This window comes from Balaenoptera ricei, chromosome 18 (assembly GCF_028023285.1).
Source record: "Balaenoptera ricei isolate mBalRic1 chromosome 18, mBalRic1.hap2, whole genome shotgun sequence".
NCBI lineage: Eukaryota > Metazoa > Chordata > Mammalia > Artiodactyla > Balaenopteridae > Balaenoptera > Balaenoptera ricei.
In genome coordinates, this window is record NC_082656.1 from 59,297,362 (window position 1) to 59,322,872 (window position 25,511).

Genomic DNA, 25,511 nt, shown 5'->3' on the forward strand with positions numbered 1-25,511 from the left:
CTTGTAACGTCTGTGTTTCTGAGATAGCACTAGGAAGGCTTTAAAATTCTCAAATGATTTGCTCCACCTCTGGGGACTGCCTCCTGGTTGGTGATAACGGTGGCTGGATTCAAGCAGGGTTGCGGTACTAAAGATTTTTATCAAATGAATTATCTTACAGTCAAAACCTAAAAGAGTAATTTTACTTGCTCTTTTTTAAAAAATTAAAATCCATAATCTATAGAGCAAATTTTCAAAGAAAGAAACTTATGGCTCATAATGAATATCACTATCAATTTAAAGCCTTGATTTCTCTTTCTCTAAATATTACTTTTATTAATTATCACCTGCAAACTACTCCAGGCATTTTTCACAGATCCTGGGTCTCCATCTGTTGTGGTTTACCATCTATCTGTTGGAGAGTTGATAGATGCAAAACACCCTACCACTACACTTTTACTAATTATTGAATTAGTAAAATTTCAATTCTATCAAACAATGAGGAATCATTCCCTATATAAATTTATCTTCCAAATACATATTCTGGTCTACTTTCCCCTTTCCCATGCCAAAATGCAATTTAAATGAGAGATCTCTCATGATTTTGTGTTTTTACAATGCTTGCTGTTACAACTCTTAACCTAAAACCAAACAGAAAAACAAATTCATATTATGTACAATATGAACAAAATAAAATGTGGACTTCAAGAGTTAAAAAAATTATTTACAAATAGCCTACAACCCTGAAATTGATTATTTCAAGTCACTAGAGTTAGGGATTCATAGTCATAATTTATAACACCAAAAAGTAAAAGTACAGCCTAACAAAAGATCCCCTGAAGAGCATGAATCTAGAAGATTATGAGCATCTTTCTATTTAGAAACACACAGTAAACTGTTCACCTAAAATTGCATGAAACATGTTCCTGGGCCCATTCAGGCAGAATTTAAAAGAAGAAATCCTGTCAAATAATCTCTTTTCCCTAGGACAGGGTGACAGATATGAGTGATCAAGAAGTGCAGTACACATAATCTATCTCAACTTTAGAAAGGCTCCTGATTCTGTCCTGCAAACCATAACATTTAAACACTCTGGGAAAATATGACCTTGACTACAAAATTATTGACGAAGCTGAACAACTGGTTGTTGGTTTTTAGTGGATTCTGTCGACTGAATTGGGGGGATAAAACATGCCTTTAGTGATTGCTTCTTGACTCAGTGATATTTATTACCACCATCCATAACCTAGATTGATACTTTCTTTCAGAAAAAAAATGTCCTTGCTACTCAGGAATCTGGGGACAGGTATTATCCAATCTGCCATTCACCATTTCATCTTTGTTGTCCATACCTCATTCAAACTGCACATATACCATTCTCTTTCCTTTTACAGCCATTCTTAACTCCATTATTTACCCTTTTTTTAAATCATAAGTGAAGAACATAAGGAAATATTGTTATTCATTAATTTATTTGAAGTGCTACAATGTCATATTGTTCAGTTTGCAGGTAATGAATGAGATAATGCAATTGATTTCCAAAAATCTCTGTTCTGAAGACTTACGTGGGTTATATTTACAATTCAGCTTTCAAGACTCCTTTCCAGGAGTTACTGATTCATTGAGCTTGAATTGGAACCTGGGATTCCATACTTTCCACTAGTGTCCTACAACTAGGTATGTTTGGCAAAGACTTATTTAAATAATATAATCGAACATGCCCTTCAAGTTTTCAAATCAAGAAGCAAATAGAGATAGGATATAGGATTAGCATTTGATGCTTTACTGATTCCTTTCACTAAAGTAGTTAAAATTCTATTTAAAAATGATCTGCATCTGAGATATGATGAGTAAAACAGAACTTTCAAGGAATATTTACATAAGAGCGCTACATTATCATCAAAGCTACACATTAAAAAAAACAAAACAAAACAAACTCTTAATATAGCTTCAAAGGGTTGGCGTTAGTTAAATTCTGATATAAAGTGAGAGCCTCAGTCCTAGGTGTTATCTATCAGAGTTTTCTGGCAAATGATTTAAAGGCTGTTTCAAAGTTACTAACAAAGTGTACTCAATTCTGGGTAGAATATTCATGTTTAGTGTCTTTGTCTTTAGAGAATCCTAAAAAGCATGCAAAACCATTCATTCATGTAAGTTCTTCCACTTTTGATCTGAAAATGTAGTTCCTATCAAGTGTAAGAAATAGAGCAAAAATAGATCATAGGTTGTCCATATACACTAGATATGGAGAGTTAATAGAAAACAGCACCCTGGACTGACCACATGCTAAGAGATGGTATCCAAGTTCCCAAATAGCAAGAGTCTAAGGCTGAGTTTGAAGAAAGATTGTAACCTTGTGCTAATTTTCAAATTACACTCGGCTGGCTGCGGTCATTCTCTGCACCAGAGATCCGTTCCTCCTTCCTACTTTTCTTACTTCCTACACAGCCTTTTGTTAGCAAGAATTGAAACTGAGAAATCTAATTATATCCCAAACGTCCTCAAAAACTTCAATGGCTATATACAGCTGATATAATACAAATTAAACTCCTTTTCACTGAATGCTCATGGGCTGGCCTCTGCTCATGTTAAAATCCTTCTCAGCTCTTTCTTGACTCAAACTTTATGTTCTAGTAACTCTAAACTATACACTTGTAGTTCTCAAACATAGCAGACTCTCATACCCTTATGTCTACATAAATACTGTCTGGGATGCTTTTACCTTGTTGGTCTTCAAGCATATGTCTGGTTATCATTCAAGTCTCACCTCTATTTTAATTTCTAAATCTTCTATCATGAACAGCTCATACATAAATCACCAACTATATTAAATTTAATTTAGTATGTAATAGTACCAGTATTTCCTTGTATTTGTTCCCCAAATAGCTATAAATGCATCATGATTCTTCATTAAAACAATTTTATAATTGGTAATTAAGATCTTAGATTCATCATAGAATGCTACAGCTAAACATGTCCTTAGATTCATTTTAACATAGCCTCTTTCTGTTAAACACAGTGAGTATGAATACACTGCATGAGCATGAATACACTGCATGAGGTTGTTTGGGAGTGAATCTCAGAGCTGAACTCTCCCAGATGTTTAAATGTCTTGATTCAGTTTTCTTCTAAGATCACTGTTGTTTCCAAATGTTAGGAAAATAGAATGATTAAATCTTAATTTGAAGTCATCTGTGAGACGCCTCACCTTAACCTCCTGACATACAATACAAAAGTTAAAATATTCTGCTCTTATGTATGTTTTATCTGACTTTAATGAAAAGCTATTAAATGTTAAAAAAAAGAAGCCCTGTTCTAAGGTAAGACTTGTTTGTATCTATTTAAAAAATTCCTGGTTGTCCCAAATTTCCAAAAAAAAAAAAAAAGCCTCAAATTCAAATGGAACATGAAAGTCAGTGAGAAATGTAGGTACAATCTAATGTCACAATTGTATGCACTGAATAATTATCAGCTTGGCCAACGGACTTGTAAAAATATACAAAAAGCAATGTCTAAATTCATGTGGCTGAGAATATACTGATTATTTCATACCCTGCCAGGAATAAGGAGGAGAAGTCTCTGGAATTCAAAATGTCAAACAAGAACCATTCGCTCCAAGCTGGGTATTTCTGCATATATATTATTAATACATTTGAAATTCCTTTTCACATCATTTGTTAATAAAGTCTGTGATGGATCACATCTATTTGGAAGATCTCAGTAAACAACAGACTCTGACTCTGATCATCAAAGTTCTAAAGTATCTCAAGACATTATGTTTACTCTATATTGTCTTTAATTAAATCTGTTTCTGTAGATGTGGTGTTAGCATAATTTCTGCATCTCTGTTCACTTATCTTTGATAGATAAGATATATGTATATTTCTGGGGAGGTTTCTTGTGAAGAACTGTGACGGATATGATATTTTACTTTGTTTCATTTTTTAGTTATTACCTCATGGTGTAAAGAGGTTCTAAAGAAGCTTAATATTATAGAAAACATAGGGAAATATTCCCATAAATATCTCTATTTTATAGATGCTGGCAGAATACAAGAAACTCCCTGGTCAGAGATATAAGATTTTATTACTTGCAGCACAACAGCACCACAGGCTGCACAGTTGCACTGGTTTCCCTCAGCACCCCCTCCCATGTCCCATAGAGTGATACAGAGCAGCCCTGATGGATGCTGCACATGCAGAGGTTTGCATCACAGGTAAGGAAACCATAAGTTTAGGGAATCCCAATTATATAAGGAAGCTTCTAGCAAACCTATCCATCTTTGTCCCAGATGGAGATACTATATTTATTATCTTGGACAGTAAACAAATCAGCACTCTGGCATGGAGAGAGCCATTAATGTTATCATTAAAGTTGTCCCCTATACAAACCTCCTTGGAAAGATTACTGCAGAACGAATACTTTCTAAAACAGAGAGCACCAGGCCCAGATGGGTTCACTGGTAAATTGTACCACTTAAGGAAGGTATTCTACCAATTCTCTATAACCTCTTTCAGAGGATAGAAGTGGAGAGAACACTTCTTAACTCATTCTATGAGACCAGCATTACCCTAAAATCACACCAGACAAATACATTACAAGAAAAGAAAACTACAGATCAATATCTCTCATGAAAATATATGTAAAAATCCTTACCAAAATATTATCAAATGGAATCCAACAGTGTATAAAAAGAATTCTATACCACAACCAAGTGGGGTTTATTGCAAACATGAAAAGGTGGTTCAACATTTGAAAATCAATTAATGTAATCCATGACATCAATAAGCTAAAAAAATAAAACTCGCATGATCATATCAATAGGTACAGAAAAAGCATTTGGCAAAATCCAACATCTATTAATGATAGAAATTCTTAGTAAACAGGAATAGAGGAGAACTTCCTCAGCTTGATAATGAATATCTACAAGAAGTCTACAGCCAACGTACTTAATGCTGAGAAACTTGAAGTTTTCCTACTCAGATCAGGTACAAGGCAAGAAAGTTTACTCTCACCACTCCCTCTCAACATCCTACTTGAAGTTCTAGTTAAGATAAGTTAAGATAAGAAAAGGGAATAAATTTATACATGTAGGAAAGGAACACATAAAACTCTCTTTATTCACAGACGATATGATTATCTGTAGAAAATCCAAAAGTATCAACAAATAAACTCCTGGAAGTAATAAACAATTATAGCAAGGTTAAAGAATACAAGGTTAATATATAAAAGTCAGTCATTTTTCTATATACCAGTAATGAACACGTGGAATTTGAAATAAAAAACACAATCCCATTTACATATTAGCATCTGATAAATTACTTAGGTATACATCTAATAAAATGTGTAAAAGATCTATATGAGGAAAGCTACAAAATTCTGATAAATGAAATCAACTAAAGAAATGGAGAGATAGTCCATGTCATGGATAGGAATACACAATACTGTCAAGATGGCAGTTCTTCCCAACTTGATATATAGATTCAGTCACAATCAAAAGCCTAGAAAGTTATTTATAGATAGCAACAAACTGTTTCTGAAGTTTAAATAGAGAGGCAAAAGGCTGACAACAGCCAACATGATACTGAAGGTAAAGAACAAAGTTGAAAAACAAATATTACCCAATTTCAAGACTCACTATAAGGCTACAGTAATCAAGAAAGTAGGGTGTTGGCAAAAGAACAAATAAATAGATCAACTGAACAGAACAGAAGCCCCAAAACAGAACTACATAAATATAGTCAACCGATCTTTGACAAAGGAGCAAAGGCAATGCAATGGTACAAAGACAGTCTCTTCAAGAAATGGCGTTAGAACAACTGGATACTGATATGCAAAAAAAAAACCAAAAAAAAAATCTAGGTACAGACTTATATCCTTCAGAAAAATTACCAAAATGTAACACAGACCTAAATGTAAAATGCAGAACTATAAAATTCCTAAAAAATAACATAAGCAAAAACCTACATGACCTTGGGTATGGTGATGACTTTTTAGGTACAACACAAAAAGCAAGATCCATGAAAAAAATTGATAAGCTGGACTTAATTAAAATTAAAAACTGCTTTATGAAGTCAATGTTCAGAGAATGAGAAGACAAGCCACAAACTGGGAAAAAAATATTTGAAAAGACACATCAGATAAAGACTGTTATCCAAAATATTAACAAAAGAACTCTTAAAACTCCACAATAAGAAAACAACCCAATTAAAAACTAGGCCAAGGACTCTTACAGACACCTTACCAAAGAAGATATACAGATGGTAAGTAAGCATTAGAAAAGGTGTTCCACATCATAAATCATCAGAGACATGCATATGAAGATGAGATACTACTACACACCTAGTAGAATGGGCAAAATCCAGAACGCTGACAACACCAAATTCTGAAGAAAATGTGGAGCAACAGGAACTCTCAGTCATTTCTGGAGTGAGTGCAAAATGGTACAGCCACTTCAGAAGATAGTTTGGCAATTTCTTATAAAACTAGACATATTCTTTCTATATGATCCAACAATCATGCTCCTTGGTATCTACCTGTTGACTAGAAACAAAGAGACTACCAGATATTTCTCCAGCAAAGACAGTTTTATTTGGGGTCAGCAGGGAATTGCAATTCAGGGTCTGCAACCATGACAAGCCATATGCAAATCCTGCATAGCAAGGGAAGGAGAATGCTTTTACAGAGATGAAAAGGAGGTTGGGTAGGCTCTAGTAAACAAAAATTCCATGGCTTTTCATTGGCTGAGTCCTTGCCAGGAAAGAAATGGAGTCTTTCTTCTTCCTGTTGGGCTCTGTTATCATCACAGGGTGTGAGAGCTCCCCACTTAGGTCTTCCTACTCTATTTAATTGAGATTTCTATTTATTATTATTATTTTTTTATATAACCAAAGGATTCAAACATTTATATCCACAGAAATCCTGCAAACTGATGTTCATGGCAGTTTTATTCATAACTGCCTCAGCATGGAAGCAACCAAGATATCTTTCAGTAGGTAAATGGATAAACTGTGGTACATCCAGACAATAGAATATTATTCAGCACCAAAAACAAATGAACTATCAAGTTATAAAAAGATATAGAGGGACCTTAAATGCATCTTACTAAGTGAAAGAAGCCAGTCTGAAAAGGCTCCATATTGTATGATTCCAGTGGGGGATACTGATAATGGGGGAGGCTGTTTGGGTATAGGAAAATGGGAAATCTCTGTATCTTCCTCTCAATTCTGCTGTGAACCTAAAACTGTTCTAAAAATAAGTCAATAATAATAACAAAAATATTCCAGAACAAAAGTGGATTCAAGATGTGCAGAAACATGATAGATCTATGGGAAATGTTCTCCCAAGTTTTCTAGAATCTTAAGGTTCATTAGGACCTCTTCAAACTATTAGGTAATAACTAAATAGAACTGTGCAAATAATGACTTCTCAAAACATCCAATTTTGGCTGTAATCTCATTGTACACAGTGGTAGCTGGATTCTTGTTTTCAGGTTCAGGTTCTCTAGGAGCAGAGACTAAAAGAAGGATTATTGTGCAAATAATATGGTAATGAAATTGTCATTAAAACCTATAAAAGTGGGCTTCCCTGGTGGCGCAGTGGTTGAGAATCTGCCTGACAATGCAGGGGATGAGGGTTCGAGCCCTGGTCTGGGAAGATCCCACATGCTGCGGAGCAGCTGGGCCCGTGAGCCACAATTACTGAGCTTGCGCGTCTGGAGCCTGTGCTCCGCAACAAGAGAGGCCACGACAGTGAGAGGCCCGCGCACCGCGATGAAGAGTGGCCCCCACTCCCCGCAACTAGAGAAAGCCCTCGCACAGAAACGAAGACCCAACACAGCCATAAATAAAAAAAAAAAAAAAAACAAAACAAAAAACCTATAAAAGTGTGAGGAAGCAAGATTAAGCATGAGGAAAAAAAAAGCTAGATAAAGATTTGATTTCAGCTGATCTCTAGCTTCAGCCTGAACCAACAGAGAGCATAAATGGCAGTACAAAGTTGTCAACCTTGAGGGAAGGTTGCTAGTTTTCTGTACTCCCATATCTGTTAGTCTTTGGCTTTACCCATGCTTAGGGTGAGTGCAAAACTGTGAGCTACTTCTGGTTGTTTCAGAAAACTCAATTTTGCCAAGACCATTTTTCAGGATAAGGGAACAGAGTTCAACTATTGTCAGCCAACAGCCATAGTAGCTGAAACATGGGCACTCCAGCCCAATAAAGGTGATATGGGCAGGGTACCAACCACGTTTACTACATAGTATAATGGCTTTATATAACATAATTAGGCTTCAAATAAAGTAATCTTAAGTTGCCTTAGAAACTTATTATATAAGTAGCCTTAACAAACATACATGTGTCAAATTCACCCAGAAGCACACACATGTACTCATGTACACACAAACATGTATATATAGTTCCACTGTAACAGATATGGAATATGAAACATACATATTTAATTTTGACATAAATTTTTTAATATTTTATAATTTGTAAAGCATTTCTAATTAGAAAGGTGACTGATTCATCTTTATTATTTGCCTAGAGATTCTAGATAATGCCTGATTATTTTTTTTCCTCACACATTCCCTGAAGTAAGTTCTGGCAATGAAAAAATTTCAGATACATTAGCATTGCACCCAAGGTTGTGATAATTATTATTCAAAAGAATCTTGTAATATATAAATATTTAAATTTCATACTAAGTATTTCAGTTTTGTGGCTTTTAGCACTCTCTTTAAATTGGTGCTTAATATAGCCTTCTTTGACTTTTCTTCCATTTTAAAAACAAAATAACCAACAATAGTAACCATAAAAGAATTCTGCTTTTTAAGCTTTCTTTAAAAGTTCAGCACCCTAGCAGGTGTTGGTGAGTCTTTATAAAGAAACAGAAATAGAAATTAAGGAATAATAACTGACTCCCTCTTTAAGGTACAATAATTCTGTTTCAGTAAAAGTTATTTCCTCTCTTAAGAACTTAGGCAATCTTTTGTCCAAATTAAATATCCGTTTATATTTTCTTATACTAGGACACCTGTTGGCACATAAATTCAAAATGCCAATACACTGCTTTAATTATGTTTGTCATAGGGAACAGTCCTTTAGTGTTTTTCAGGGTGCTGAAGATTATAAGATGCAAAACATTCTATGATCAAAAAGTTAATGGATGTCCAGCAGACAAATTCCTTAAACAGTGGTGAAGGTCACTGAAGATGCCCTTCACTTATGCTGAAGTTGTCAGACTTCCTTTTCATTCAAAGATTTTGTCTTAGTGTGTGGAGATTTTAATTTGGGATGCGAGTTTGAATTACTAAATGAGAAAACTCTATTTGTTGTGACCTAAATGAGATATGTGTGAGAAATTCATTGCTGTTTAACATTTGGGGTAACAGAAGCTTACACATTTCCTCATGCTACTCTGGTTTGTCTTCATTACACCCAGCGACAAAGAGAGACGTCAAATACTGTTACTTTTTCAAGACAAGTAATACTTTACAAGTGTGATTTTGTGCAATCCTCATAATAATCCCTTGAGAAAGTTTTTTTTTATCTCTGTTATTTAAAACAAGGGCATCCTTTAAGAGAAACATACATTACAAAATAGAAAAATTACTATTCTTGTCCTATGATTTGTATGAGAGCATGGGCACTATGGGCTGATATGAAGATGAATCTTTCAAGCTAGGTAAGTAAGGATAAGTCATCTCTTTCACCTCTTTGAAAGCAATTGAAAAATTGCAAGAGATCTAAAAACCATGCAGAAGTAGGATAAAGGTATAAAAAGAAACATAGATTCTGTTTCAAATACTGTATACTGTAAAGTATGAAAAAACTATAGAAACGAGAAGGAAAAAATGTTACAATTGTCTTGATGAAATAAATTATTGATCTACTGGCATTTCAAAGTAGAAAGCCAATAGCTGTTTATCTACAGAATTACAAAAACACACACTCATTAATATTTAAGTAATGATCTAGGGATACTGAAAAACGTTTAGTTTTTCATCAATCTAATATAATACAGTGGTTAAATATGTTTAATATTGGGCCTTTATGACATTTCATTTTGATGAAAACTGATGATTCATGAAGTTGCAACATGTATAACAGAAGAGTAGTTAACAGAAAGTCAAAACATCTGGCTTCTATTTGTAAATTCCTCATGACCTTTCTGAATATCAGTTTCTTCACCTGTTAAATAAAGAGGCTGGATCAAATTATCTGTAAATTCTTTTTTGGATGAATATATTATGATTCTATGTATGGAAACACTCTGGAACCAAAATATATCTTTAAACAAATGTATTGAAATACTTATAAGGCCTGTATATTGAAATGTAAATTTTCATTAGTATTTTAAAATATATTTTATATTTAGAAAATCTAAGTAATTTTATTTTATTAAAATATATACACAGGGGCTTCCCTGGTGGTGCAGTGGTTAAGAATCTGCCTGACAATACAGGGGACACGAGTTCGAGCCCTGGTCCGGGAAGATCCCACATGTGGCAGAGCAACTAAGTCCGTGAGCCACAACTACTGAGCCTGCACTCTAGAGCCTGCAAGCCACAACTACTGAACCTGCGTGCCACAACTATTGAAGCCCGTGCACCTAGACCCTGTGCTCCACAACAAGAGAAGCCACCACAATGAGAAGCCTGCGCACCTCAACAAAGAGTAGCCCCCGCTCGCCCCAACTAGAGAAAGCCCGTGCGCAGCAATGAAGACTCAACACAGCCAAAAATAAATAAATAAAATAAATAAATTAGACAAAAAATATATATATACAGGCACTATAATATTCTTATAAAATACATTTCTCTAATATATAATTAAATATCGATCCCAGAATACATCTAATTTAGACAGCTGTTGTATAAAACATTACTCTATATCTAAAGGACTATTGAGATTTCACACATTCAAAATGAGAATAATTATTAAATAACAAATTCTTATTTTTTTATAATATAGCCCATGATTATTGGATTATAAGGATTTTTAATAAGCACTGAAAATTAAGATCACATTATTTTTAACTATAATTACTGAGAAATTTAATGTCTTTTTAAAGGGATATGTGGCTATTTAAATAAAAAGTAAAACTTTTGTTCACAGTTTTATATTATCATAATATCTTACCTCCTATTCACAGCATACTGTAGCTGTTTGAAAGAGTGACTGAGTGAGTTGTATGCTTTCTTCTTCACAATATGCGTTTGTACCAAGAAACTGTAAAAAATGTGAAATTGTTATAAATACGAGGTAAGTAATTTTGAAGCCTGATCCTCAAACCAGAGTTTCACATTTCGCATTCTCTGGTATATCTATCTGGCTATCAATAGACAGACAGATAGATGATAGATAGATAGAGACACAGATAGATAGAGACATGCCTGGAATGTAATGGTAGTAACTTTGAAATCTGATCATCTTCCAGGGAGGAATACTTTATTTAAATATATGTATATAATGGGACATTATTTTAAAAGGAGTTATTTTCATTGAAAAGTACAGTAGTTTAGAAATATGATCAACAGATTCACTCTTCTTGGAATCACTCTGATTGGAAGGATACACAGAAAACAACTGACTACTTCTCATTTTTATTCCTGAGACCACCAATCTCTTGTCTCTGAGCTCAGGTCCTACTCTAACATTAGTTACTGCCACCAACTATCAACATAAACAGTGTTCAAGCTTCACAACAGAGCTGTCAAATTTCATACTGTTAATCTCTTTGATCATAAAAATCCTTACATTTATCAGTCAAATATATTCCAATGTGTTGACAATGAAAATAATACACAGGCACACCTTGGAGATATTGAAGGTTCAGTACTAAACCATTGCCATAAGGCAAATATTGCAATAAAGCAAGTCGCACAAATTTTGGGGTTCCCAGTGCATATAGAAATTATGTTTACACTATACTGTAGTCTATTAAGTGTGCAATAGCATTATGTTTAAAAAACAATGTACATTCTTTAATTAAAAAATACTTTATTGCTAAAACATGGTAATCATGATCTGAACCTTCAGCAAGGCATAATCTCTTTGCTGGTGGAGGGTCTTGCCTTGATGTTGGTGGCTGCTGACTGATCAGGGTGGTGGCTGCTGAAGGTTGGGGTGGCTGTGGCAGTTTCTTAAAATAAGACAACAATTAAGTCTGCTACACTGATTGACTCTTCTGTTCAAGAACAATTTCTCTGTGGCATGCTGTACGGCTTGGTCACATTTTACCTACAGTAGAACTTCTTTAAAAATTGAAGTCAGTCCTCTTAGAACTTGCTGCAGCAATTCAGTAACAACTTCAGGTTTCACTTCTAATTCAAGTTCTCCTGCTATTTCCACTACATTTGCACATCTGCAGTTACTTCCTATATTGAAGTCCTGAACTCCTCAAAGTCATCCCTGAGGGTTAGAAACAGCTTCTCCCAAACTTCTGTTAATGTTGATATTTTGACCTCTGCTCATGAGTTACAAATGTTCTTAATGGCATCTAAGATGGTGAATACTTTCCAGGAGGTTTTTGATTGACTTTGCCCAGATCCATCAGAGGAATCACTATTTCTGGCAGTTATACCCTTAGGAAATGTATTACTTCAATAATATGACTTGAAAATCAAAATTATCACTTGATCCATGGGCTGTAGAATGGATGTTGTGTTTGCAGGCACAAAAACCAACATTATCCTCATTGTTCATCTCCATCACAGCCCTTGGGTGACCGGTTGCCATTGTCAATGAGCAGTAATATTTTGAAAGGCATCTTTTTTTTGAGCAGTAGGTCAGATGATTAAAAGATTCAAGAAACCATGTTGTAAACAGATGTGCTGTCATCCATGCACCCTAATGTTGACTTTAAAAACCCTTCCCTAAAAGTCATTAAGGAGTTCAGGTCTTTTGAGCATTAGCTGCATGGTTTCCTTGCTTGGTGCCCTGCAAACGCCATAATTTCCTTCTCCATAACCAGGTATCAGCAGACTGGCTTTGCTGCATGTTGGGCAAGCAAACCTGAGTTCAACTGGTATCTTGCACAGTAAAGACAAAAACCTCAGTTACCTAGGGGTCCTTTCAGCTGAGCATGTGAACCAAAAAGCATATGATGAGATACATGATAGAGTGTTTTTACATTTTGTAGATTAAAATCTATTTTGAATGTTTCAAGTACTTTCTTTTTCATAAAATATTGTTTGGAATTCAGAAAATTACTAGCTTTTCTTCAGACCAGTGTACACTGGGACAGTCATCTTTAAAAGTTAATTCACTTGAGTCACTTAGAAAAATAATTGGAATTGAAGATGTACACTTTTATATAGTCCATCACATTTCAAATTACAAGCTCTTATGCATCAGAAAACAATGATTGTGCATTAAACCATTATTACCCCCAAGATTTCCTTCTCTGTACTCTCCTACCAACATCCTCACCCTCATATGCTATCTCAGCCAAGAAAGAAGGGGCTACCTGGATAAAATGAATTTACAGCTTTTCATTATAGATATCTGATTGTATTATTGGAGTTGCTCTATGAATCTGAGAACACAACATGACTTTAGTTGTAAGTCTATTGGAACAGAGAAGAAAGTTCATGCTCATAAATTGAGCAATTCTAGCAACAAGAATCAAATAGCAAGAGACAGTTTTTTTTAGAATATATCTATGACAGGTAATTATCAAATGAAACTGGGAATCTAACAGCATATAAGAATATGGAGGAAGATACCAGTTAGAAGACTCTAAATTTTTAGAAGTACACTTAAGCCCTTTCCAGCAGTGGGGGAAGGTGGGGGCGATGAAGTGGGAGGGTGGGGTCACCCGAGGACCCTAGATGCCTTTCTAGAGCATGAGCTTGGGCATGAGCGCCAGCTGCAACTGCTTCTCTTTGGGGCAGGCGGTACCAGCAAGTACAAACAGTACCCTCGTCTAACTGTTCCAGGGATGAAGAGGACACAGCATGTCCCCACCCCCATCAGCAGCCTCCCTGCCACTCAGACGCTGCTTGACTCCTCCATCTCCATCTGCTTCCTCCACTCCGAGTCCAGCATGTCCCTGTTCTCCACGTTCTCCCTGTCCGATGGGGAGAAGGAGCCAAAGCCACTGGTGTTTGCCTAGCAGCCTTCAGAAAGCTCTACTTCCAGCTTTGCTGAAGTTTGTTCAAGGACCTTGAGATCACCATGTGTATACACACATTCTGTCAAAGATGCTCCTTGAAGTCAGAGAAGGGTCCTGTGGGCAATGCCAAGCTGATGGTGGTAGAGAACACCAGTGCGGTGGCTGAGCAGATCCGGGAGCTCTTCATTCACTGAAAGCATGGCTGCACCATGGCGGGGATCAGGAAGCCATCTTCTTGGATGTGGACCTCCATGGTGCCTTTCACCATCAAGCTTAGGGCTTAGAAGGACCACAAGGGGAGCTGTGACTACAGCCCCAATGTGCCCCCAACAACCCCAGCTGCCTGCTCTTCCTCAAGATGAACCTGGAGGCTCATCTCAGAGTGTGAACACATCAGGTATCCTCATTCCAAGTACTGGCACATGTTCAATGGGAACAAGGACATGTATGAGACACACCTGGGGACATGCCACTTCAAGAGCTTAAATGGGTTCCTGCAGGCAAGGGACAAATGCTTCCATGAGATACACGTAGCGCTGGCCTGGAAGGCCCAGGAAAATCACTCTCTTTCTTCCATGCTGGGCAAAGTCTCGGAGAATACTGACAAGCTGATGAAGAGCCTTGAGCTCAAGTTTGATGCCATGGACAAAAAATAGAGCAAGCTCAGCTACAACCTCATGGAGTTCCAGAGGGAGGTATCTAGTGTTGAATGACAAGCTGTCCCACACGAGTGCATGGCTGAACATGGGCATCCTAGGATCCTAAGACCCTCAGCAGATTTTCAAGTGCAAAGGAAACTTTCTGGTCCATCAGGGTCTCTGTTCTATTCCATGGATGACCTGCCCTTAGGGGCTCCTCTGACCAGACCACCAATACATGGGACACATGTACCACCTTGCATTCAGGGGCGCAATCTCTACAGTGCTCAGAAGACTGCACCATCACGAGGTAGGGTGTCCAGAACCTGCAGAAGGTGAACATAATCCAGGCCCACAACAACCCAACGTACATGCTGGTCTCTTTGCGTAACATGCTCTTGAGTGGTTTCCTGAAGGCCATAAAGACCTGGGACATTATGGGTACCAAACTGCAGTTGAAGAAGGATCTCACAGACCTCAACAAGTGGGTGTGGGCAGTGGTGGCTGTTCAAGCTACCTGTACAGCAGCTTCTACCAGACAAGCAAGATCTGGTATATTTGGAAGTTCAACTGTATCCATGTCCTGCAGACATCTGGTGGCAGTATCTACTCTATTAATGTGATGAATCACTTCATCGTGTGTGGCACCTATGAGACTCTCGTGCATGTGTGGGATGTTGAGTCCAAGAAGCATGTATGGACCTTGACTGGCAGGCCACATGGGCACCGTGTATGCCCTGGTGGTCATCTTGATGTCAGACCAGACCAGAGTCTTCAGCACATGCTACCACCAGTCCCTCAGGGTTTGGAATAGGGACAGCATCATCTACACGCAGATCCTGCTGTATCACCAGGGCAGGGTGACTGTACTGGTTGTGTCCCGGGACCAACTTTTAGGGGCTGTGGGTAGTACTGTGAAGGTTTGGATTTGCTAACAGAGAATCCAGGCTGGGTCTTGGCTTTCTCTCCTGGCTGGCCACTCAGGTGGTCTCAGGGTCTCTGCCTGCCCTGTGAGCACAGGCAGACAACTCAGTCAGCCAGGAAATGTTTGGCCCCATCCTGGCTGCTGCCAGAACAATGCCAGTTCTCTCTCTCTGGGTGCCCAGTCCACTCTCTGTCTCTACCCCAGATGGACTGCAGGCCATTTTACTAATGTTTTCTGCTGTTTTTAGACTGTATGTAGATTTGATTAGTTCCTGATTAAAATAAAAGCTGCACAGAATGTGAAAAAAAAAGTAAACTAATCTGGACAAAAGATATGGAGTTGGCTTTAGTTAGACAAAGAGTCTATCAAGGCTGATCAAATTACAAGTTACTGTTTATAAAAATTCTCTCAAGCTGTTTGCCTGGGCATGGAGCAAAATAAAACGAAATAGTTGAGTGGCTGATTTATAGAAGTGATAATTTTACTCTAGAAATCTAAGGTAATTTCTTAGTCTTTAATATAACAAAGATGACTGTTAATTCAATCAGTACATATCAATCTATACATATACAACATACATAAGCAAAATACACATACAAACATGAGAGCAACAAATATACCTACAAAATTATGGTCACTTTTATAAACTTTGGTCCTGTAATGTGGTCACTTTTATAAACTTTGGTCCTGTTATATACATGGTGCATTCATATGTTCTTCAATCATATTCTCTACATAGTATCTTCCAGTAAAAGCATATTACAAATCTAATGTATAGGGGAAAATATACATTTGCTAGGTAGAGATTGATCTGCTAATTATACAGATGAAGACTGCATTTAAAATATCTGTTTATCCCAAAGATGGCATTTGAGCAATTGATAAGTTTCCTGCTCTAGTTGGTGATGTCCATAACCTGACCTAATTAGCACTTTAAAGTTATATCCAGCTAAATCCATCAACATTGGCATTTGTGCTAGCTTAAGCAGTATTTGTGGAATTATTTCTGCGTTATATTTTCTTATGCATAGTTTAAATCTAAGAGCTATCATACAAGTAGTCTCTACACAAAAGTAATTCTGATCAGCTCTCTGCACTTATAAATCCCACACAATTGAGAAAGAAAATGGATGTTGTACAAAAGATTCAAATGACAACAGCTGCAGACAGACTGTGCACCTGGCACATTCCGACTCTCGTTATCACCACACAGTGCAACTGATGATTGGTTTCCTTAATCCTGTGATTGTATTCTGTACAATTTGAATCATTTTCCCATAACTTCTGGACCTCCTACAGGCATATATGTCCCAAATTTCATCTTTCAATGCATTACATCATAGTATTGTAGCAGTACAGCATGGCACTGTAAATTGATATTTTACGTGCTGCCTCCGTATACATTTAATACTGATAAAAAGAAAACTACTCATAACAGTAATGGGTGAGACAGGCAAATAAGAATTATTTGGAGGTACAGCAGCCACACTCAGTGTTATAAGTGGCAGTATTTTTTCTGGTTAGTTTCAATTTGACAAATATTTATCACAGCCTGCATTGTGGGCAAAAGCAAAAATGTAATCCCTGTATTCAAGGAGACAAAAATTACACATGAAACATTTAAATATAATTCAGACAGTAATTCTGTGCTAAGATGTTTGGTGCAAACTTTAAGTTTTATATATGTTCTAAAATGATGTAACTAAGGGTATTTATAAGGTAAATTCCCCTGCCCTTATGGTGGCATTCTCTTAGCCAATCACAATAGCTACAATTATTACGCACTTATCATCTACCATCACTAACATTAACTAATTTAATTGTCCCAACTACTGTGTGAGTCATTTTGTATTTTAGACCATCAGGTCACAGACGAAAATATAGATTTGGGGGAGGTTAGATATATCTCATTATTCCCTTCACGAAGTGCAGACAGGATTCAACTGCAGGATTCTATGATTTGGAGTTCATTTTCTTAAGCCTTTCACCATCCTGCCTAATTAGGTCCTAGTACGCACAGTATTTTTCCCCAGCTTTATTGAGATATAATTGATATTCAACATTGTGTAACTTTAAGGTGTACAACATGCTGATTTGATACACTTATATATTGCAGTATGATTACTAACTTAGTGTTAGCTAACACCTCCAACAAGTCACATAATTATCGTTTGTTTTCTGTATTGAGAACATTTAAGACCTACTCTCTCAGCAACTTTCAATTATACAGTAAAGTATTGCTATCTAAGCTCACAATGCTGTGCATTAGGTCCCCAGAACTTACAAGTGGAAGTTTGTACCCTTTCACCAACATCTTCCCATTTCCCCCACATCAGTCCCTGGTAATCACCACTTTAGTCTCTATGAGTTCGTCTTTTTCACAGTATTTAAAAAAATATTTCTCAGCATTAGTAGACAAATTTTGCAAGTGAGGGGTCATCTGCGATGACTGGAGGCGATGCCGTTACTGGCTTCTGATGGGTAGAGGCCAGAGATGCTGATGATCATCGTACACTGTACAGGATGGCTCCCTACAACCAAGAATTATCCTGCCCAAAATATCAAGAGTGCCAAGGAGATTTTAGCTAGATAATTCTTTGTTGCAGAAGGCTGTCTTGTATGTAATTTGGTTAGCCACATCCAGGCCTTTATACAGTAGAATGCATTAGCATTCCCTCCTCCAGTTCTGACAATAAAAATGTCTGCAGACATTAACAAATATCCCCTGATGGATGAGCAGCTAACACCCCTGCTTGAGAGCCATGCCCTGGAGTAATTAGCTCACAGTCAAGTGAGGAAGACAGAGAAATAGCCTTGCCAGATAGTCATGATAGTTCATATAGCTAAAACAGAGGGAGAGAGGGCAGCAGGAAATTAATGTTGCCTAGGTCAATTCACGGAGTCTTCACTATGATGTGACTGTGAAGGGGGTTTTAAGGATAAAAAAAAAAAAAATACCATAAAGAAAAAGAGAAGCCATTCGATTCAATGGGAGAAGACTGTACAAAGTCATAGCAGAGGATGGAAAAATGTGGCAAATGCAGGAAGTGAGGACATGTTCATGTGGCTCCTCAACAGGGCGAGAGCAGGTGTGATGGTTAATTTTATGTGTCAAGTTGACTGGACCACAGGGTACTCAGACATTTGGCCAAATATTATTCTTGATGTGTCGCTGAGGATGTTTCTGGATAAGATTAACATTTGAATCGGCAGACTGAGTAAAGTCCCACTCCCTAATGGGGGTGGGCCTCAACCAATGAACTGAAGACCTGAATAGAACAAAAAGGCTGAGTCAGAGGAAACGTCTACCTGATTGCTTGAGCTGGGATATTGCTCTTTTCTGGCCTTCAAACTCCCACTGAAACATTGGCTTTTCTTGTATCTTAAGCTTGCTGACTTTTGGGTTGGAACTTGTATCATCAGGTCTCTTGGTTCTCAGACATTCAGATTCAGACTGGTACTATGTACACAGGCTCACCTGGGTCTCCAGTCATAATCACATAATCATGTGAGCCAATTCCTTGTAATAAACTTTTAAAATCTCTCTCTCTCTCTGGAGAATCATGGCTAATAAAGCAAGTGATAGGTGATGTAGGATAAAGAAGAGGCTGGAGAGTGAGGCTGGTGTCAGACTACTCAAGGCCTTGTATAATGAACTGAGACATTTCAACTTAACCCAGAAGGAAAAATGAGCTAACAAAATTATTACATGGTTGCCATTTTTCATGTGTTGTTTGTCAAAATGGGTGATGCCAGTATCAGATTATATATGTTTGTTCATGAGTTTATTGGTTTGAAGAAAAGGGTTTTTTTTTGACAGTACGGAGTATAACCAGGCAGAGAGAGGCTGGAGACTGAATGAAAAGTCCTGTTGCTGTAGACTAGGCAAGAGATGATAACAATGGGTACAGGTTGCTAATTGTAGAATTAAGAAAGGACAGTTTAGGCAGAAGGAACAACACACAAGGGGATATGATAAAGAGAAATACTGGGGGCACAGCAACTCTTCCTTATTCAACAATACATCATGTAATTTATTCCTTGTATTCCAACATGGTTTCTGGATTCAAAGAGGCCATATTTATATTCTGTTTCACTTCCCCAAAAGCAGGGATAAATTCAGAAAGTTAACAATATATGTAATTGTCTTCACTTATATCCTTCCAGACAGCTTCTAAACCATGCAAGTAACATATTGTTGACTTAAAACAAATAAACTGCCAGTTACTTCTCTAGCAAAAGATGGGTTTATTTGAGATGAACAAAGAATTGCAATTTGCGGATTTTCAACCATGGCAAACCATACGCAGATCACTACACAGTGAAAGGAGAACTCTTTTAAAGGGAAGAAAAAGACATTGGGAGGGCTATGGTAAACAGAATCCACTGGAGGAACTGGGAGTTTGAAGAATAGTAGCTTTTTCGTTGGCCAAGTTGTGACAGACTCTCATTGGCTGAGCTTTTGCCAGGCAAGAAGAGAAAGTCTTCTTCCTGTTTGGCTCTACTATTAGTGGTAAAGTGTGAAATCTTCTCCTTCTGGCCTCCCCACTCTATTTTAATTGAAGTTTCTGTTTATTCATTTTTACAATATAATGTAAATACATAAAATAAAACATTCCTTCTCTTTTTTTTCTAAGTAGTGCAAAATATGAGTTTGAATGAGCTCTCCTACACCCCAAATGAATACACAGGTTACTTGTTTCTTACACAGAGCAACCAGCTACCGTTAAGTATTTAAAAGAGCCCTTATCTAGAGGGCCAGATTTCTCTCCCCTGAAAAAAATAATAAATTATGGAACTTTGGACTTCCCTAGTGGCGCAGTGGTTGAGAATCTGCCCGCCAATGCAGGGGACACGGGTTCGAGCCCTGGTCTGGGAAGATCCCACATGCCGTGGAGCAACTGGGCCCGTGAGCCACAACTACTGAGCCTGCGCATCTGGAGCCTGTGCTCCGCAACAAGAGAGGCCGTGATAGTGAGAGGCCCGCACACTGCGATGAAGAGTGGCCCCCACTCGCCGCAACTAGAGAAAGCCCTCGCACAGAAACGAAGACCCAACACAGCCAAAAATAAATAAAAATTTATAAAAAAAAATTATGGAACTTTGATAATTAGACAAATTATAAGGCTATTTTTTAACGTTTTTATTGGAGTATACTTGCTTTACAATGGTGTGTTAGTTTCTGCTTTATAACAAAGTGAATCAGTTATACATATGCATATATCCCCATATCTCTTCCCTCTTGCGTCTCCCTCCCACCCTCCCTATCCCACCCTTCTAGCTGGTCACAAAGCACCGAGCTGATCTCCCTGTGCTATGTGACTTTATATATATTTCTATTAACTGCATAACACATGTCTAGGCAGAAAACAAACACAAGAGCTGAAAGTCAGAACGCCAGCAAGAAGATTTTCTTTTTCTCTGTATTTTATCTGAGTTAACTGAGTGAGTCCAATAAAACCTTTGAGGCAATCATTCCTGAATTATTATATGCTCCCGACTGCACCCTGGAGACACATACACTGACAGAATACAGGTGGCTGTGGAGTACTTCACTTAATTGGACCAATGTTACGAACCAACATTAAGCTTTAGTATGACAGAGATTATTTTGGCAATTCAGAAAATCTAAGGTTTTCACTAATGGGTAAGTAAATAACTGTCTGATTCACACTCCTTGTGGTCTTTAGGATGGCTCCAGGCAGAAACGCACATTAAAAGTCTGTCTTAGCAGTTCTCACCTAGCCACCTATCAAACTCCTCCTGGTAGAAAAGCTTTGAAATGTTCTGTTTACAAATGTGCATGATTGGAAATCACTGTGTTAGTTCTCTAAGTATAATGGTTTTTAACCTTATTTGTAGTTATAATATAAAAGTCTGTTTAGTTTAAAAGACTTAGGCTTTAGAAGCAGGTAGGTTAAACACTGACTTAGGCTGTAGAAGCAGGTAGGTTAAACACTGAGCTGGCATCAGTATCTGTCTTTCAGCCTCCCCTGTCACCCCTGCTTCTGCCGCTGCCCTCAGGCATAGCATAGGATAGCAGTTTATCATGTATGGCAAAGGTGGGAAGTGATAGAATGCTGAAGAGGTGTTAAAGAAAAGAGACAGGGAAGAAAGAAAGGAGGTTAACTAGACATTACAGAGCTGTTCCTGCTCCCGGGAAGCTAGGTAAAAACCATAGCTCTGGCCCTCCCGCATTCATTCCACGTGGGGAATGCTGCTGATGTCGAGATTTGTGCTGTGTTCCTGGATTGATGTATTAACCCTACTTCATTTCAGAGCAGGCACAGTATGTTACTGAAATATGTATTTTCTATTTTACACTTTCTTCTGAATTACAAATTCTCATAAATCACATTTAGAAAGGCAGGTTGTTTATGAAAAAAACAAAATAATACATATTTCTTTCTTCCTGAAATCATGTGAGAGTATAAATGTTTAATGAGTTTTGTAACAACATTAATAATTCATTCTAATATACAGTAGAACCTGCCAAAAAAAAAAAGTTATTTGAGGCTGCATTTGAGAACCAAATATAAAAGCATTTAAGGCTGATCCATGGTCTATCTCTGATCAAGGAAGAAAAGATATCCTCCTACAATGCACCAAAGTTTTATATTTTTCATCCTTTTTAAAAACTGAAATAGCAAATAAAGTTCAATCAGCAAATGCAAAAATAATGAATTCTTTTTACTTTTATAGGGAATCTGCGATTCCTTCAATACTCCCCCCTTCCCCTAGGCTAAACTATTTTAAATGTTTAGCTAACAACTGTTAATACTATTATCCAGTAACAGGAACCAGGCTCCTTTGAGAAAGAGGTGAATCTAGAACCGGGCAAGAAATATTAAAGATGAGCCATAAACATTATCTGGTGCTGGAAGCAAGGAAGTGTTAAACAAATGATGGGATTATGTCAAAGGGACACATAAGTTAACTGAAAGAGATTCCAATGTCCAAAGTCAGAAAAAAAATTAGCAACAAATAAGTAAAGTATTATTGGATTATAACCCAGAGTATAAAATAAATGTCCACAGGTCCATACTGATGTAAATAAATGATTGAATAAATATATTAATGGAGAGTAATGGACAAATTAACTATGCAGAAAAATTCCAAATAATTTATGTAGATACTTCACCTTCACAGACATCGAGTATAAATCCACACTCTTTAAACGAAGGCTGCACATTGTGATGTCCTTCCAAAGAGGATGGTACTGACACAGGGAGGAAAAGAGTAACTTTACAGTGGAGAAATCTGACAAGCACTATCTCAGCCAGGTGATCAAGTTTAATGTGAAGAGTGATAAAGTTAAGTTGACGTATGTACCCCTGCTATGATGTGATGGGAATGGTGCTTTACCCCAGTGGTTTTTTTCCCATACTTCCAGCCCCGGTCGAATCATGCGTGAAACATCAGACAAATCCTAATTAGAGGTTGCCCTACAAAATACCTGACTAGTACTCTGCAAACTGTCCAGGTTACCAAAAACAAGAAAAGTCTGAGAAACTGTCACAGCCAACTGAAACCTAAGGGGACATGATGACACAATGTGGTACCCTGTGTGGAATCCTGGACCTGGAAAAGGACATTAGGTAAAGACTAAGGAAATCTGGATAAATTGCAAACTTTACTTAATGCATCAATATTAGTTCATTAATTATAACAAATGTACCTTACTGATATAAGATGTTAATATTAAGGAAAATGGGTGAGAGGTATATGGAAACTCTGGACCATCTTTGCATTTTTTTCTGAAAATCTAAACTTATTCTGAAATTAAAAGTTTATTAAAAATTAAAATGCAATTAATATTTCAGTTCCTCAGTCATAATAACTGTAATTCACATGCTCAGTATCCACATGTATTCTATTGGATGGCACAGATAGAGAACATAGCCTTCATTGTACAGTTGTACAAAGTCTTTTGGGCAGTCTTCTTCTGAGCCATTTTTCAGCTTATTTCTTCCCTCTTTTCACTAACCCAACCTCCATACTAAGGTTTGAAGTTCTAGATGTAGGGGTGAAAATACCAGAAGACATACGCCTGGTCTTCTGTTGCTCTCTCCACACTTCATATATTCACATTTAATAGTCTTATTTAAAAGTTTGAAGCATCTGGTCTTGTAATTATTGTCCCAAGATTTTTAAAAAGGTTATTTGATGTACAGCAAATATTATGAAGGAATGATCCCCAAATCCATTTAATTATCTTTCCATTGGTCTCTTAAGAATTTGGTAAATATTGTACTTTTCCAAAGGTTATGAACCCTCTGGAATTTTGCTCACTGGCACAGAACTGCAAATCTTCATCCAGCAGATTCTGTAAAAAATTTTTATCCTGACTACAAGACTGTTCATGTTTATTATAGAAACACATTTTGTATATCATCTTGAAGTAAAATCTTGAACCATACATAACATAAACACAAATGGCCAGAGGCGTCTTTAATACATACAGTCTGGATGTCATATTTCTAGTGTAACTGAACCACAGAGCTCCCATTTCTTCTGAATATCTATTCTTTGGAGGAAAATATCTTTTCACCATTAAGGCAGGAATAAAAGCAAAGAAGTGGGGAAAAAAACACTGCAGAAGTTTATAGATTTATTTACTATACATCTAAATCTGTGTAAATCAGAAGAATCTTTAAATTTAAAATGAATTTAATGAAAAAAGTAATTTTTCTACTCTAGGAAATATAGCATTAAAATATCATTGGTAGTAATAACCTGCTCCTTTAAACTATGACCCATCTGCAATAAAATTTTCTATAAGAATAATTCCTAAAATTTCTTCTTTTGTTTCACAGATTTTCACACTGTCACACAACAGCTTCTTAATAATTCCAAGAATACACACTGTCACAGTATCCATTACCTTAGAGCAATTGGGTCTAAAATTAATGTTACCATTATTTCCATATATTTAAGTAAACGGAGTAAAATACTGTAATTCAGTAGTTTATAAAACTTACATCACCAGAACTTCACATGCAGCTATTTTATATTACTTCTGAACCTCCCATTTGCTGAGGGATATAGGATATTTATGTATCTTGGGAACTAATGATTAAGCTTAACCAAGTCATTACTGTGGCACATTCCCACCTGTGCCTGTCTGGTAAAACTGCAGGGCTTACCTCATAACATGTGTATGGGATTTACTGACAAGCTTCGTAGGAAAGAAATTATGCTAGAGGAAAGCTTGAACACATACGATTTGATCCAGTAACAATGCCTCAGACCTCACAGAGGACACAAGAGTCTCCTTATGAATTGTTATCTGTCCCGCAGAAATACACCCAGCCTAGCTCCATAACAAGGGAACAGATCCTAGAGAAAGGACCATTAATTAAATCAGGAACAGCCATTTCCCTAAAGCTCTCAAATACACTGGTTAGATGAGAACTTGTTTCAGTATTTCTATAATTAAAGAATATTGGGCAAAAAGAGTCAGGACAAAAGTCATTCTTTGTGGACTTCAAGATTCCAGTTCACTGATGGTGGTAGCCATGGGTGATGATGGAAAACAGTGACACTGGCATGTGTGAGAGTGAAGGACTTGGGAAGAGAGGGAAAACACAGCAGTAGTAGCCAGTGGACATGATACAGTAGCTGGTAATATACGTTTTGGGGCTTATATGAAACACACCCTGAGGACATCTCAAAATATTTGGACGAAACTTTGAAATGGGAGGAAGCCCCTATTTCAAATGAATAGCACTCTCAATGTATTATGTGTGTGCTTTTGAGTTAATGAGGAAAACAAAAAACTGGTATATACACATAGGGTAATACAGGATGAATATGTTTTGAACCAAAAAATACTGAAGACATCAAACACCTTA

The 25,511-nt window shown here is 37.0% G+C and overlaps 1 pseudogene; it reads left to right on the forward strand.

Annotated features, from left to right (window-relative positions):
- Nucleotides 1–13,920: 13,920 nt before the first annotated feature.
- Nucleotides 13,921–15,667, forward strand: LOC132352439 (E3 ubiquitin-protein ligase TRAF7-like; annotated as a pseudogene).
- The last annotated feature ends 9,844 nt before the right edge of the window (nucleotides 15,668–25,511 follow it).